At 40.0% G+C, this 15,652-nt stretch overlaps 1 pseudogene; it reads right to left on the bottom strand.

The window, feature by feature from the left end:
• Window positions 1–1,768: 1,768 nt before the first annotated feature.
• On the bottom strand, window positions 1,769–2,080 carry LOC105081181 (protein S100-A11 pseudogene; annotated as a pseudogene).
• Between the last annotated feature and the right edge of the window lie 13,572 nt (window positions 2,081–15,652).

Below are 15,652 nucleotides of genomic sequence, written 5' to 3' on the forward strand. Positions count from 1 at the left end.
AATTTTTTTGAATTGGGTCCTAACGGTTGAGTAGGAGTTTTCTAAGTAGAGAAGCTGGGAGGGAGACACTCCAGCTGAGATATAGAATTTTCAGAAAACAAAACTAATTAAAAATTTGAGAAGTAAACCATCTAAATATATTAATATAAAAATTGAATGAGAAGATACATATAAAATGCGTGAAAATAGGAAGAGGAGGAAAAAATAGGGAAAGAGATTTCAAGTTTATCTATAATGCCTACTTCTGTGTAAAACAAATTTGACAAGATGTTAATCATTAGCAATTATAGCTTATGGATACAGAGATATTTATTGTATTGGTCTTTGTACTTTGCTATATGTCTAAAATTTTGTCAAAATTAAAAATAAATAAGTAACAAAAATAGTAAAGGAATTTATTGAATCTAAAGTGAAGACAGTTAAGGTAGCTAATAAATTCAATTAGAACAAAGGCAGAGATAATGTTTTATCCACTCCTTATACAAGGTTCCCTAACTCATAAATTGCATATCTTCCAGGACATCCTGAGATTTTACTTAGTCTGCCTCCAAACCATTTGCCAACACAGGGCTTTCCCTCTCAGAACCCCCACCCCTACCCCTCCAACTTCCACCTCCTGAATCAAGAATGTTGAAAATAAAATGTATAAAAATAGATCCCAATGCAAACAAAATGACATCTCAGGGAGGAAAATATTATATTAAATTACTAATGAGTTGATGATTAAATCAAGGAGGTTACATTCCAGAAGCAAAATTATAGGATAGGACTGAAATGAAAACAGCTTCATTTCAGTGGAGAATCTGACTCAAATTCTTCTCTAGGGTTTTCCTTTTACAACATTCTTTCAGTCAAAGACTCCCTAATACCTCTCTCTACCACCTCTACTTTGTTGTGCTCTGGAAAGCTATTATAACTCCTGTACCTTTGATTGACTGATATTCTATGTTTATCATACAAATAAGAGTTGACTATGACAATGGTTCTAACATAATGAATGTTCTCACTATTTGTCCTCCAAGGTATAGTTTGACTATTATATTATCATATTATAATTGTATTTCCTCAAATCTCAGTACCTTCCTAACGTTATTGTCACCCTTCCAGTATCACGACAATTCCCAAAACTCATTTCTGATTAAAGCTTCTCTGATTTGTTTGTTAGCACACCTGTAAAACACTGTTCATATTCCAAAACCAACTGCAACTCAATATGAATTTGGAATAATCCTACAAACATTTTTGGAATACATCCTTTTGTGGAACACTCCACTTGAGAAAGGAATACAAAGAGAAATAACTTCTGTCTTCCCAAAATTCATGTTCTGTGTGAGGGAACAAGCATGTAAATAAATACTTAGGATAATTTGTGACGAGCACATTTCTGTCGCCAAGGTTTGCACACAGCATTATGATAGCACTGAGGAAGAGGGGATTAATTTGGCTTTTCAAGGTGGCTTTACAGAGGAAGTGATATTCAATTTAGGTAGTAAAGAATGAGTTAGCCACATGCAGAATCTGGTAAAGGCATGAAAGGAAGAAAGGCTAGATCTTGAGGACAGAGTTGGGAAGATGATGTCATCAAATATGTGGGGTTTTTTGGGGGGGGGTTAAAAATAATATTGTTTTATTATTACAAGCAGGAGTGGCCTGCATGGGATGTGGTTGCACTGGGCTCAGGGTGTGTGTGGGCTGTGAGGAGTGGATAATTGGGAGCCTGGAAGGAAAGGGGGCGAGTCTGGAGGTCAGGCCCAAAGGGTCCTCAGATTTACTTCTGGAAATGGGTAAACTTAATAAAAGAGTCATGGCAAGCTATGGCCAGGCCACCAATAAGATTAAGAAATTCCTGGAAATCTAGCTGGCCATCACTGTTGAGGTCCAGTTTCTTCATCATGTGGTCCAGGACACCAGGGTCCTTCTGGTTCTTCGTGAAGGCAGCCAGTTCTGCATTCATGAAGGTTAGGAACTCAGTCTTGGAGAGTTTGCGGTTGTTACCGTCCCTTCCTGCATACCTTTGGAAAATAGCAATCAGAGATTCAATGCCCCACTCAGTCTCTGTAGGGGTGGATGATTTTGCCATGTCAGAGAGGAGCGAGGCACAGCACAGTGAGCTCTGAGCTCAAGTATGTGTTTTGGAAACACATCAGTGTTTAGATCTGGCAGCAGTGTGGATCGTGCTTGGTCCCTTACTCCTTACAGTAATCCTAACCATCGTGCATCATGCTGAGGAAGGAGAGGATCATAGCCTTAAACATCAAAGGAGAGTGCCAGAGAGGAAAAAGGAAAGAGGAGGAAAGACGAAGTATGAGATGTCATGGTGTGAAGTGAGATAATGAGAAAAATAGAAGAAAGCCAAGGGAGAACAGAGTAGATGCAGACAACCAAGAAGTGTAACGGTGCTGAACCTGAACCTGTTTACCAGTGGTTGAGAGAAAGAGCCCGGTGTAGCTTCACTCTGCTGTGTACCGGCCAGACTTCCAACTGTCAGCACGGGTAGCCCTTTGCTTCAGGGCCTCCTCTGGTTGCTCTAGCCCACTCTGCCTGTAGGCTATAAGTGGCAAAGAATGAAAAGCCCTTGGGAACTTTCCTCAACTGAAGACTGGCAGGAATTGGTAGATAAATAGTCTAGCTCCCTTCCTCCTTAGATATGCTAACTCTCAGGTATGTGCTTTACCTCCCCAACTAGATTAAGCTCTAGTTGCCCAGAGTGGGCACCCTGGACAATGCATCCTTTATTGGCTGACTTCCCTGCCCTGTCTTTCTTCCCCACTCCCCAGCTGGAATCTCCTAGGCTCACCTCCCAAAGAAACAACTTGTATCCTCGTCCCATATGCTAATTAGAAAGCAAATAGGTGTGAGGGAATAAATGAGAATGGAATAGTGAAAGGTTGGAAAGTGAATATGAAAAATAAAAGAATTACAGGCAGAAAAGACAAAAAGGAAACTTGCTAAATCTTGGAAGAGATGAAATGTAAGAATCCAACCATAGATCCCTTAAAGCAGAGGTTTTAACACTGGCTGTACATTAAATCACCTGAGGAGATCAAAAAACAAACAGTCAGTACCCAGGGCCCAGGCAGCAATTCCTATTTAACTGCTCTGGGTGGGTTTGGGGGCATTTGGTATTTTATAAAAATTCCCCGTGGGATTCAGATGTGCAGTGGGTTGAGAACCATTGCCTTGAAGGGACAAACACACTGTTCAAAACATGACAGGCACATAACAATTATAAATATACAAAGCCTGACTCCTGATTCTTCTGAACCTCCAACTCCTGCTTTGTGCTGCTCTGATATTTGTATCATTGTGATCAGAGGAATGGGTAGAAATGTGTACTTCTAGGAGTGAGTGGCTGAAAATGAATGGGAAAGGTGGGAGAAGCAAAAGGAAAGCTAGCTGAGAAATGAATAAAGATCTGCATACTTTTTTTTCTTTTTTTATTGAAGTATACTCAGTTTACAATGTATCAGTTTCTGGTGTACGGCATAATGTTGCAGTCATACATATACTGAATATATTTGTTCTCAGATTCTTTTCCATTATAGGTTACTACAAGATATTGAATATAGTTCCCTGTGCTATACAGTAGAAACTTGTTGTATATGAGTCTGCATACTCTTGAAGGCTTTGGAGTTAGACTGGATTTTTCTTTTAAGTGTATAACCATGCTGAGGCTGGCCTCAAGGTGGTCTAGTTTTTGAAAAAAAACAATTTTTTAATAAATATTTGATCTGCAAGGGGAATGAACAGAACAAATGTGCCTAAGAGAGAACATATGATGGTCTGGGAATTCCTATTACTTCACTGGGGACAAATCCAATAGACTAGATGACACTTATTCATAATCTCTGTTGTCCTGATTTGGAGCAGAAAGTAATTTCCTCTTTGATTTTGGACAAGCTTTTAAGGAAAATAATGACACCCGTCAGTGTTTGTTGAGGACTGAATTGGCAGGGAGAGTCAGGATGGGAAAAGGTTGATGATCAGCCCCAAGAATCATCACTGAGTGAGCCAAGAGTTCTTTAATGAATGGGATGGAAATAAACATTGCAACAAATGCAAGTTTTCCAAATTTCATCTCCTCAAAGAGGAGGATGAAAATCAGTGGCACATATGATATTAGCAACCCCCAAAAAGAAATCCACAGCAAATTTAGAACTAGAAGAAAAATCAAGTTAACTTTCATTCCTTCAGTTATTCTTCATTTGTATCATTAGATTACCATTTTAATAACAATTGGTGGTAAATGACACTTTACAGTGCAATGGAAAGAGGTGGACTTTGAAGTCAAATACACCTGGATATGAATCTCAGGTTACTAGGTGTGTGTTCTAGTGCCTACTTCATTAGGTTGTTTCTAGGATTAAATGAGATAAAGACATATGGGTCATGTACCTGGTGCATAATAATTGCTCAATGAAATTAACTGGCAGTCACAGTAGTAGCAGTAGTCACAGTAGTATTAATATTATTCAGTAACCTTTCTGAACTTCACTTTCTTCATTGGGAAAGTGAGAAAAATAAAACCCGCCTTGTAAAGGTTTTGAGAATCAATTTGCAAATGAAGTAACTTATTTAAAAGACCTAGGTCAGTGTCTGGCTCAAAGAAGGTAGTCAATTAATATGGTAGTTATTGTTATTGGTGTGTTATTGTTTGCCCAAGACCTCATGAACTTCCCTCACTGATCCCTGTCCCCACTCACTGGACATGTCCTCAAAACCGTGTCAACTATTCAGTCAGTGGACCATAGTTTTCTCTCTACCCCAGGGCGCATGACATGTAATCAGAAACATATATCATCCTCATAATATAGCAGATAGGAACGTTGGTTTGGTTTGGTGCTCACTCTCTGATTCCTTTGGCGCTCTTTCCCCTACTGACACTCTTTAACCACCACCAACCTTTAAGTCACTGCTTAAATACAAGTATTTTTATCTGAGGGAAGGAAGAAGGATTATTGCTTAAGACAAAGTCCTCCAGGCAGTCGCATTAGGAGATTGTGAGGTGGTGACATCTCTGTTCTAGGCAGGCTGTGCAGACTTCTGCTTGCACAATGGAAGGAGCAGCCCAAGGAATGCGGAAAAGAGGGTGAACCAAAATCCTGGTCCCGAGAAACAGGTTGAGCCAAGTGGTACCAGATGGACAGTGAAAAATGGAGACTATGTCTTGTTTTGTAGCTTACTTATCATCCCCAAGTAATCTCCATTTTGCTGAAGAGGACCTTTAATCTCTGAAATAGAACAAAAGCCAGCTTTGATTAAAAGCCTTTATCATGAATTTAAGAAGCACCTAAATTTATAAAATGTGGCTCTTGAGAAAGTAAATTGTGCAGAGAAATTTGGTTTATGAGGACAAACCCAAGCACAGAAGAAACAGTCATTTCCTGTTCCACTCAGGTTGCTGAGCTGCTGTCTTTTCATTTATCTTCAATTTCTTTTTGCTTTATGTTAATTGTTTCAAATAAGCAATGAATATAGAATAAATATGGCCTAGATTTTAAAAATTAACTATTAAATCCTGTAGGACTAACATTCCCATCTTCCATTTCCTATCTTGTGTCCCAATTAAATACAATTATGAAATGATACATACAGCATAATTCAGTCAGCTCACTTTAAAAAAAAAAGTATAATTATCTATTTTTCTGAATAGTCAACTATTACATGTTCCTCATAAAAGAAAGAAATTTCATAAAGGCCAAAGAAGAAAGAAAGATCACTCATAGCCCTGCCAGAGAAATAAACACTATTACCATGTTGGTGAAATTCACTCCTGTACTTTTTAAATACATTTGTATGTTTTACTTACTCAGAATCATAGTATATGTGCTGTTTTGGGGATCACATTTTAAAGTCATTCAATGTCTTTCTCAATATGATTTTTAGTGGCTGCATAATATTCCATCAAATGGTTAATTTAGATAGTCAATCTCAAATGGTTGACCATTGGGTTGTTTCTAGATATTTTTGCTATTTTCATACTTCAGGGAACATTCTTGTACATACATCTGGGCACAACCATGATTATTTATTTCTCAAGGATAAATTCCTGAGGGGAGTTTCTGTACAAATGACATGTTTATTTTAAAAGAGTTTCATAAAGGGCATTTTTTACTTTGTAGAACCTACCACAAGTATCACTAAATGATCATTCTTGTAATTATTTTTTTCAAATGATTGACTTTTCAAATAGTTCTAATATTTTGGCTTCCAATCTCCATCTCCCTCACTGTCTTTGTGTCTGAAAGAAATGTAAAAATCTTTTTGTCAAGAACATATTTTACTTTGGGAAACATGGTAGCCATAGCCACATGCCATGAAAGCAAAATGTTCAGTAAAGTCCCAGATAGTTGCACACTTGACACAGATGTTCCCTATAGCCAATAATGTCTACAAGGGCAGGCATCTCATACCTGCTTACCCCTGCAGACACAGTATAGCATCTGGAACAAAGTAGAAACTCAAAAACTACTTCTTGAATAAATGAATAAATAAATGAATGATCATCTGGTGAGGATTACATCAACTTGCATTCCCACCGATAGTGAAAAGAGCTCTCATAACCTCCGTCAGCTAACTTTTAGGCCAAAATTCTACATATTCTATAAATGCTCAATTGTTTAAGAAAAATATAATAGCTTAAGCAGATAAAATTATCTAAAGGAGTTGCTCGGTCTCACCAAAGTTAAAAGTGTGTGATATAATTTACCTACTTCATATGTAAATGATTAATAGAAATACGATGTAAACCACTTTTGTAATTTTAAATTCCTTAGTATTCACATTAAAAAATAAAAAGAACTGAGTGAAATTAATTTTAATAATATATTTAATCCAATAAAATATTTTTACTTCAACATGTAGTAAATATTAAAAAGTATTGTAATTTTACATTCTCTTTTTCATAATGTCTTATAAATCCAGTGTGTTTTATAGTCAGAGCACATCATAATTCAGACACTAAATTTTCATCAGAAATACCTGACCTCTCTTTAGATTTCATAACATTTATAGCTGTTCCATACTCAAAGGTGTTCCAAATTCTCATACCCAAATTTTTCCAAATATACTACAGAGTTTACCAATAACTGAATTAAGTATCAGTTTTTAAATTTTAATTCAAATAAAATAAACTTCAGTTCCGTAATGACAGTAGTCATACTTCAAATGCTCAATAGCCACATGTGGCTAATGGATGCTGAACTGGACAGCATTGCAGAAGTCAGCTCTTTCAATGAGTATCTTGTATATGGCCCATTAGCATTTAACAAGTTATTGTATAAATTAGACCTTATTATCCCTGTTTTCAGATGAGGACAGGAATGCTCTGAGAAGTTATCATTTGTATAAGATCACACAGCTAGAAATTAGTTAAGACTCAGATCTAGACATTTAGACCCCAGAGGCTGAATCCTCCCCCTATCCCACTAGCTGGAAAAAAAAAACACACAGCAAAATGGAACATCTATGTTAGGTGTGCAGATATCTGGGACTTTCCTAGACACTTTGCTTTCATGGCATATGGTTATGGCTACCATGTTGCCCAAATTAAAAACATAGACACATGGCTTTGACAAAAGATTTTTGCACTTCTTTCAGGTGTGAAAGACAGTGAGAGAGACATAACTTGGAAACCAAAATGTTGGAATTTAAGGACATTTCAATAGTTTATGGTAATAGTTTCCAACTTCTTTTAAGCAGCAGAACCCTTTTGTCCCTGAGATTTTCACTAGAACCCAAATATATAAAATGAACAAAAGTGAAGCTGCTCTATTAAATCATAGGTGAGGGAGTTCCCACTCCACATCCCCCTCTGCCACCCCGTCCCCTCACCATGGAAGCCCCTGAGGTAACACCCCGGAACCCCGTGACCCCATGAAACAGCATTTAAGAGCCACTGTTCAGAAAGGACTTCTGCTTTCAAAACGGTGAAGTAGATGTTACCTTCCCCTATTTCACCTTCTAAGTACAGCTAAAAACCCCTAAACATTATATGTAAAACAAATACAGGAAGACTCAGAAAAGTAGAGACAAGAAGGCAGACAAGCTGAAGACCTTGGGGCCTGAAGAAAAACATGGTGGTGAGTTCTTGGGTTTTTTACTTTTTGTTTTTGCCCCAAATATACCAGTTTGGGTACTGGAGAAACTGGCAAACTGGAAACCCCAATGGGCACAGACCAAAAAAAAGCTCCAAGAAAAGCCTGCCCTTTCTATCCAAAGGACTGTGAAAGAGACAGCCTTGAAAGACAGAAAACTCGGCAGTAACCACTCTCCTCCAGGTTAGCAACATAGAAAACACTGCAGCCGCCACCACCATCTTCAGCAGCAAAAGAAAGTATGGGAAACCCATTTTTCCACACTTTGCAGACTGTTAACAAGGCACTGAAAGTCCCCCAACAGGGTGTTATGAGAGAAGGCCAAGTGACAAGCCGGGACCTTCATATCCATCAGGCAGTAACAAGGCTCACCCACCTCCTGGTGTCAGTGGAGACCATGTGGGGAAGCTGGACTTCATTCCCACCTGACAAGGAAGAGGCACCCCCATCACACTGGAGTGGGGTCAGAGGAGGCCTAGCACAGAGTCAGGACTTTCCACCCACTGGTAATAAGGCCTCCCACCCATGGTGTCCATGGAAGCTATGTGGGGAGCAGGAAAGAAGCACCCCTATTCCTCCCAGCCAGGGTGCTATTGGCAGAGGCCCAATAGGGAAGGAACCTGAACTCCCACCTCAACCCTGCAGTAATGAGTATCCCTCCCCACCCAGGTGTCAATGGAGACCTATGGAGAACCTGGATTTCTACCCCTACCTAGCAGTAACAAGAAAGCACACATACCCCTCCTTCCTGACGAAGTGATGTCAAAAGAGTTCAGTTAAAACAGAAGCTTTACATGAGATCCAGGGTCTCATAACATAATACCAAATATGTCTTGAGTTTCAACCAAAAATAACTCATTACACCAAGAACCAGAAAATCTCAACTTGAATGAGAAAAGACAATCAACAGACACCATCACTGGGATGACACAGATGTTAGAATTATCTGACAAAGATTTTAAAGCAGCCACCATAAAAATGCTTCACTAAGCAATTATAAACACACTTGAAATGAATGAAAAATTAGAAGGTCTCAGCAAAGTAATAGAAGATGTAAAGAAGAATCAAGTGGAAATTTTACAAGCGAAAATACAATAACTGAAATCAAAAATTAAATAAATGAGCTCAACAGCAGAATATAGAGGATGGACAAGAGAATTGGTGAACCTAAGATGGAACAATAAAAATTACCCAATCAGAACAACGGAGGGAAAGTAGACTGGAAAAAAAAAATGAACAGAACCTCAGAGACCTGTGGGACTATAACAAATGATCTTAACATCTGTGTCATCAGAGTCCCAAAATGAGAGGAGAAAGAGGGTCGAGCTTAAAAAGTACTTGAAGAAATAATGGCTAAAACTTTTCCAAATTTGGCAAGCAGCACAAACAGATTCAAGAAGCTGAGAAAACCCCAAATGGGACAAACTTAAGGAATTGCACACAAAGGTACATCCCATAGTCAAACTTCTGAAAATAAAAGACAAAGGAAAAATCTTCAAATCAGTGAGAGAGAAATGACACATTATCTATAACAGAAAACAGTTTGAATGACAGCAGATTCCTCATAAGAAACTAGGGAGTCCAGAAGGAGGTGGCACAAAATTTCTCAAACACTAAAGAAAAGAAAGAAGAGCTGCCAACCCAGAATTCTACAGCCAGTAGAAATAGCCTTCAAGAATAAAAAAGATAATAAAGACCTTCTCAGATGAAGGAAAAAATAAGGGCATATATCAATAGCAGACCCATGCTAAAATAATGACTAAAAGAAATTCTCTAAACAGAAAGGAAATGATAAAAGAAGGAAATCTCAAAACATCAGAGAGGAAAAGAATAATGGAAAGAATAAAAGTATGGGTACATACAATAGACCTTCCTTTTCTTCTTGAGTTTTCTAGATTATGTATGCCAGTTGAAAGCAAAAATTATGATACTGCCTGGAGTAGTTCTCAGTGTATGTAGAGGAAATAGTTAAGAAAATTATCAGTGGGATATGATAAGGGAACATAAAGGGAAGTAAGATTTCTACACTTCAGACTGGTAGAATGCTGAAGCTAGTTGATGGTGGTAAGTTACGTGTAGGTAATATAGTAATTAGAGCAACCATTTAAAAAGTTATTCAGGGAGATACATTCAGAAGCAACAAACCAAATAAACACAAATTAATCAAATGTAAAGAAATCAAAATGGAATTCTAAAGAATGTTCGAGTCACCCATAGGAAGACAGGGGTAAAAAACACAGAGAACAAACAAAACAAAAAAAAAAAAGTGACAACTTCTTTCGAGAATGTAGAGTAACTGGATCTCTGGTACATTGCTGGTGGGAGTGTAAGATGGTACAGCCACCTTACAAAATAGTTTCACAGTTTTTTAAAGACTAAACATACACTTACCTTATGACCCAGCAATCTCACTCCTGGGCATTTATCATACAGAAATGAAAACTTACTACCACATGAAAACCTGTACATGATTTTTCATAGCAGCTTCATTTGTAATAGTCCAAAACTAGAAATAACCAAAATGTTCTATTATAACTGAATCATTAAATGAACTGCTACATCCACATCATGGAATCCCACTCAGCAATAAAAAGGAACAAACTATTGATACACACATAACCTGGGTGAATCTCAAGAACACTCTGCTGAGTGAAAAAGGCAATCTCAAAGGGTCACAGACCGTGTGATTCCATCTATGTACACTCTCAAAATGACCAAAGTAGAGAGACAGGGAGCAAACTAGTGATTGCCAACGGTCAGAGGTGGTGTGGAGAGAGTGCTGGCTGGAACTATAAAGGGGTAGCTTGGGGGAAATCTTTGTGGTGATGGAATCTTGATTGTGCTTCCTTCAATCGATCATTATTTCAAAATAAAAAGGTTTTTTTAAATGGTCAGACTGAACCATATCAAGAATGTTGAGTAACTGTAACTTTCATACACTGCTGACAGGAGTCTAAATTGACATAAGCACTTAGGAAAACAGTTTGGCCATACCTACTGAAGCTAAATATGTGTGTGTGTGTGTGTGTGTGTGTGTGTTTACCTTTTGGCTACACACACACACACACCCCTTTTGATTTGACAGCTCAACTCCTTGGTATATACTCAAGTGACAGTGTATGTCCAACAAACGACAAAAGAACGCTCAGAGTACTTTTATTTATAATATCCATCAACCTAGAAACAACTCAGATATCCATGACCATTGAAATGGATGACTAAATTGAGGTCTGCTCATACAGTGGAAATGAGACAGCCTTGAAAAGAACTGACTCCTGCTACACACAATCACATGAAGGAATCTTAGAAGGAATCATATGATTCTATTTGTGTAAAATTCAAGAACTGACAAAACCAACTGATAGAGGTGATAGAGGTCAGAATACTGATTATCTCAGGAGAGTGGTATGGGTATCAACTGGCAAAAGGCATGAAGAAACCTTCTGGAGCTGTGAATATGATCTGTGTCTTACTCTGAGTGGTGTCTACGTGGGTGTATACTTGTGTGAAAATTCATCAAGCTGTACATGTAAGATTAGAGCACTTTACTATATGTAAGGAAAACCTCAATAAAAAGTAAAAACCAGAACAAAACCAGAAAACGACAAACCAAACCACTGGTCTTGGGAGACTGCTCTGCAATGTCTGGGCCATCAGGTCACTTTGAAAGCAGCACTGAAGTGAGGAGCTGTGTGTGATGGACACAGATACACTTTCCTGCTCTTGGGGCCTGTGGCAAGGAATGCCCTTCTCACCTCTGCCACCTCCCTTGGTGGCACCATATAAGCCCCAAATCTGCTGTCCCTGACTCCTCACCCCAAGCTGTGATTATGTTATACTCTACTTACTCAGTTAAAGAGATCATCACACCTTGGGTGAATACCTATTTGCAAACATTTGCAGGGAGAAATGTGGCACAGTCTGTGGAGTCAGATTACGTCGCCTGGGTTCGAATCCCTATTCTGTCACTTACTAACCAGACTTTGGACAAGACCTTCAGCTCGGTGGCCCTTCATTTTCTACCTTACAGTGGGTTATGATATCCAGTAAACTCTAAATTTAAGTTAAGTAAGATAGGCAAGATAATATACCAGCCTCTCTCACTTGGGGGCAAGAAGCCAATCTGATTCATTCCTGTGTGCTTATTAGCACTTAATACACTGCCTGCCAACAGCAAATGACAGTGTAGCCTAGTGGTTAAAAGAAAGGACCCTGGAGCCCCAGAGACGCAGGTTCAGAACCCAGCTCTCCTGTTTACCAGCTGTGGAACTTTGGGCATACAACTTACACTGTCTGGTGTCAATCTCCTTCTTTATAAAATAAGAGAATTAAGTGACAATTCATAAAGAATGTTTAGCACAGTGTCTGGTGCATAGCAGAAACTCAAAAATATTAGACTAAAAATGCATGTCTGTTTAACTGAATGGAACTGTAAAGGGATTGGTAGTTGAATCTATAAAATGAACGCTTGTACTTCTCTGAGCAATCCGAGCCTAACGTCTACGTGGAGTTCAGAAGGAAATATTTGCCCCCAGAGAATCCATCGTAGCTGAGATGTATAATGAACTCTTTGGGGGAGGTGAACTTCCTTTGCTTCAGACTCAGCCTCTGAGGGGAGAGATGTGAACTGTTTTCACTGCGGAGTCCCTTCCGTCCCCTCCTTCTGGATAAAGGCGAACTACTGTGCAGAGGCTGGTGGGTGGCACTGGGCCTACTGAGGGGTATTGATTTGTTCTTTCCAGGAAGAAATGCACATTATTCATTTTTTAATAGGCTGTCTTGTTCTGGAAGGCAACTCCTGTGACTTTGAAATAACTCAGTTGTGTGGTTTAGGTGCTGGCTGCTTTGGAGGGGAGGTGTGCTGTTTTGATTAAGTGGGTACACAGGAGAGCTCTGTTCTGCGGCCCATGATTAATGGAGGAAATGTCCTTAGTCCTGCTCTCTGCCTGTTCCTCGCAAAACTCATGGTGCACAGTCTCCCCAGAGCTCATTATGGCTGATAACTTCTTCTATGGCCCTGTCTTCCCCCAGACAGTCAAATGTGTCATTCTACACAGTGGTTTGAAAGGTTCCTGGTCCAGGATCATTTTGCCTGGCACTGATCGCTTTTCCAAACATTTCGAATCACTGTATTATTTTGTGTTCACAATGTCAACCTCGTGAGGTAACATACAGACCTATTTCACTGCCGAGAAAACTAAGGCACAGGCAGTAGAAAACGGAGGACGGAAAGGAGGAGTTCGCCAGCCTGAAGAAGGAGGAGCTGCGGACGCATTTAGGACCTAATTAATCATTTAATTAATTAGTTAAGTAATACTACGCAGCAGATGGTGCTTTTTCTACTAAGAAAAAGGCAGGGGAAAAGTAGATATATTGAAACACTGGGCATCTAAATCAGATACTTAGGAACTCTTTCCCAAAATATACTAGCACAACTGTATGGAATAGGGATTCCAAAAAGTTGTGCTAAATATAATTTGCTTCTATATTCATGAATTTATTCAGGAAATATCTCTATAAATATCTCCTGCATGCCTCTTAACTGCAAGGCATACTGGGGAAATGGAAAAATGAAGGAAAAAGCATGTGACCTCAAGAAGTTTACCAGACAGTGGAGGAGATTTTAAGGTACACAAATAAAACGAAATATGGAAAGTGACTAGGTTTTCAGTGGAGAGAGAAGACTGTGGGAGCAGCAAGCAATCCCAGGGAGAGTTTCATAAAAGTCATCTCTGAGCCTAGAGGAGCTCCGATTTGCACAAAGCGGGAGGGTGTGAGACCCCACCAGAGAAAGGGGCTGGCCTAAAAAAACACATCAGATGCCGGAAGGCACAGGACTTTCTGCAGCTGAACCCATTCCTCTTGCGGCCTGTTTTAGAATGCCTGAGGGAAGGAACACGAGCTAAATTCTCTCATAATGTACATTCTCTCTGCTTGGCTTATGCATTGTGAAAATTCAAAGCAGCATTCGGGTGCTTTCTGGAAGCACTGCTGCGATTCTCTGTAGCAGGGATGTGGCAGAGGAACCTTTCCTAATATCTGGATACTCTTTTTAGTATAAATTAGTCGCAATAAACCTGACAGATAGGGCCTGATTGGGCTTTGCAACTTCTGACCCCAGAAATAATTTGATCTAGAAGGCCACTTCGAAAACCACCTGAGGTTTCCAGCCAAGCAGGTTTTGTACCATCCAGGATTTATGTAGCGTCGCTCAGTGTGCCCGAACGTGCAGAGCTGTACAGTTCTGGCTGAGCGCTCGGCTCCCCAGGATTTGTCCGGGGCATCTGTTCTCCTGGCTGTCTTCACTAGATGACCTTTTCTATTGTTGCCCCTGCCCCAGGGATGAACCTGGAGATGAGGGTGTGAACTCCTTTCCCAGCAGGCTGTACGGCAGGGGATTAGGCTGCCACCTGCTTTGTGCCCTCATGGAATTACTGACCGCAATGGCAATGGCCTGGAATGGCCTCTGTAGTTATCTTTAAGCCAAGTAGTTGAGAATTAGTCATCACCTAGAATTCAGTATGTGTGTCTCTTGGCCTCCTAAAAGAAAATTTGCTTGGTACAGATGCAATATACTTACCCTTGGGTGCAATCTGGCATAAAAACATACTGTTTTGTAGTAGTTGTTCATATCACAGTCCAGGGTGGTGGGTCATCCTGACCTTTAGCTGCTCACTTTAGTCTCCAAAAGGAAAGTGCTTTGGAGACCCTTTCCCACTGGAAAGCTTAGGTCAGGGTCGGCCCTTATCTACATACCCTCCCCCACCAGCCAAAAGCCATCAGTGCTTTCTCCCTGTAACAGCAGGAGGGATAGAAGAGGCTTTCTAGCTTGGGGGGAAATGCCCACAGGATCAAGGCTTGTCTGTTTCCCGGGCCCATATTGCTTCCTGGACAGCTAGTGTGGCCTCTGACCCCCACTGTCCCTGTCACTTGGTTCCTGTGGATTCTCTGGTTCTTTACTACATGGCCACCCTTTGACCCTCTGCATCTGGCCTTCCTGGCTGCTCAGTCTTCCTGTCTGCTCTGCTCCACCCTCCCTGGAGCTCTTGCAGTCTTTCTACAAAGGGACACTTCACCTGGCTGCTTCTGGCTTCACTGTGGGCCTAACTGAATCTCAGCATCTTATAGGAGAACCTCATGACTCCTCTCTTCCAGCAATTTCTTCTTGCACTTGGCTCTGATCCTTGCCTCAGCCCTCTGGATGTGGCTGGATGTGGCTACGTGTCCTGTCTTGGCAAACCCTTACTGCCTGTGTGGGTACTACTGACACTGTGTCAACATGTAAAAACCACATGACTCAGCAGGCCCACTCCTAGGTATATACCCCAAAGAACTGAAAGCAGAGACTCAAACAGATCTCTGTGCACAAATGTTTGTAGCAGAACTATTCGTAATAGCCAAAAGGTGGGAACAGCCCAAGTGTCTATCGGCAGATAAATGGGTAAACACAAGGTGACCTTACCATACAATGGAACATTATTCAGCCATAAAAAGGAATGAAATCTGACAGATGCCACAACATGGATGAACCTTTAAAACATTATGCTAAGTGAAAG

The sequence above is a fragment of the Camelus bactrianus genome, chromosome X, assembly GCF_048773025.1.
Source record: "Camelus bactrianus isolate YW-2024 breed Bactrian camel chromosome X, ASM4877302v1, whole genome shotgun sequence".
NCBI classification, from domain to species: Eukaryota; Metazoa; Chordata; class Mammalia; order Artiodactyla; family Camelidae; genus Camelus; species Camelus bactrianus.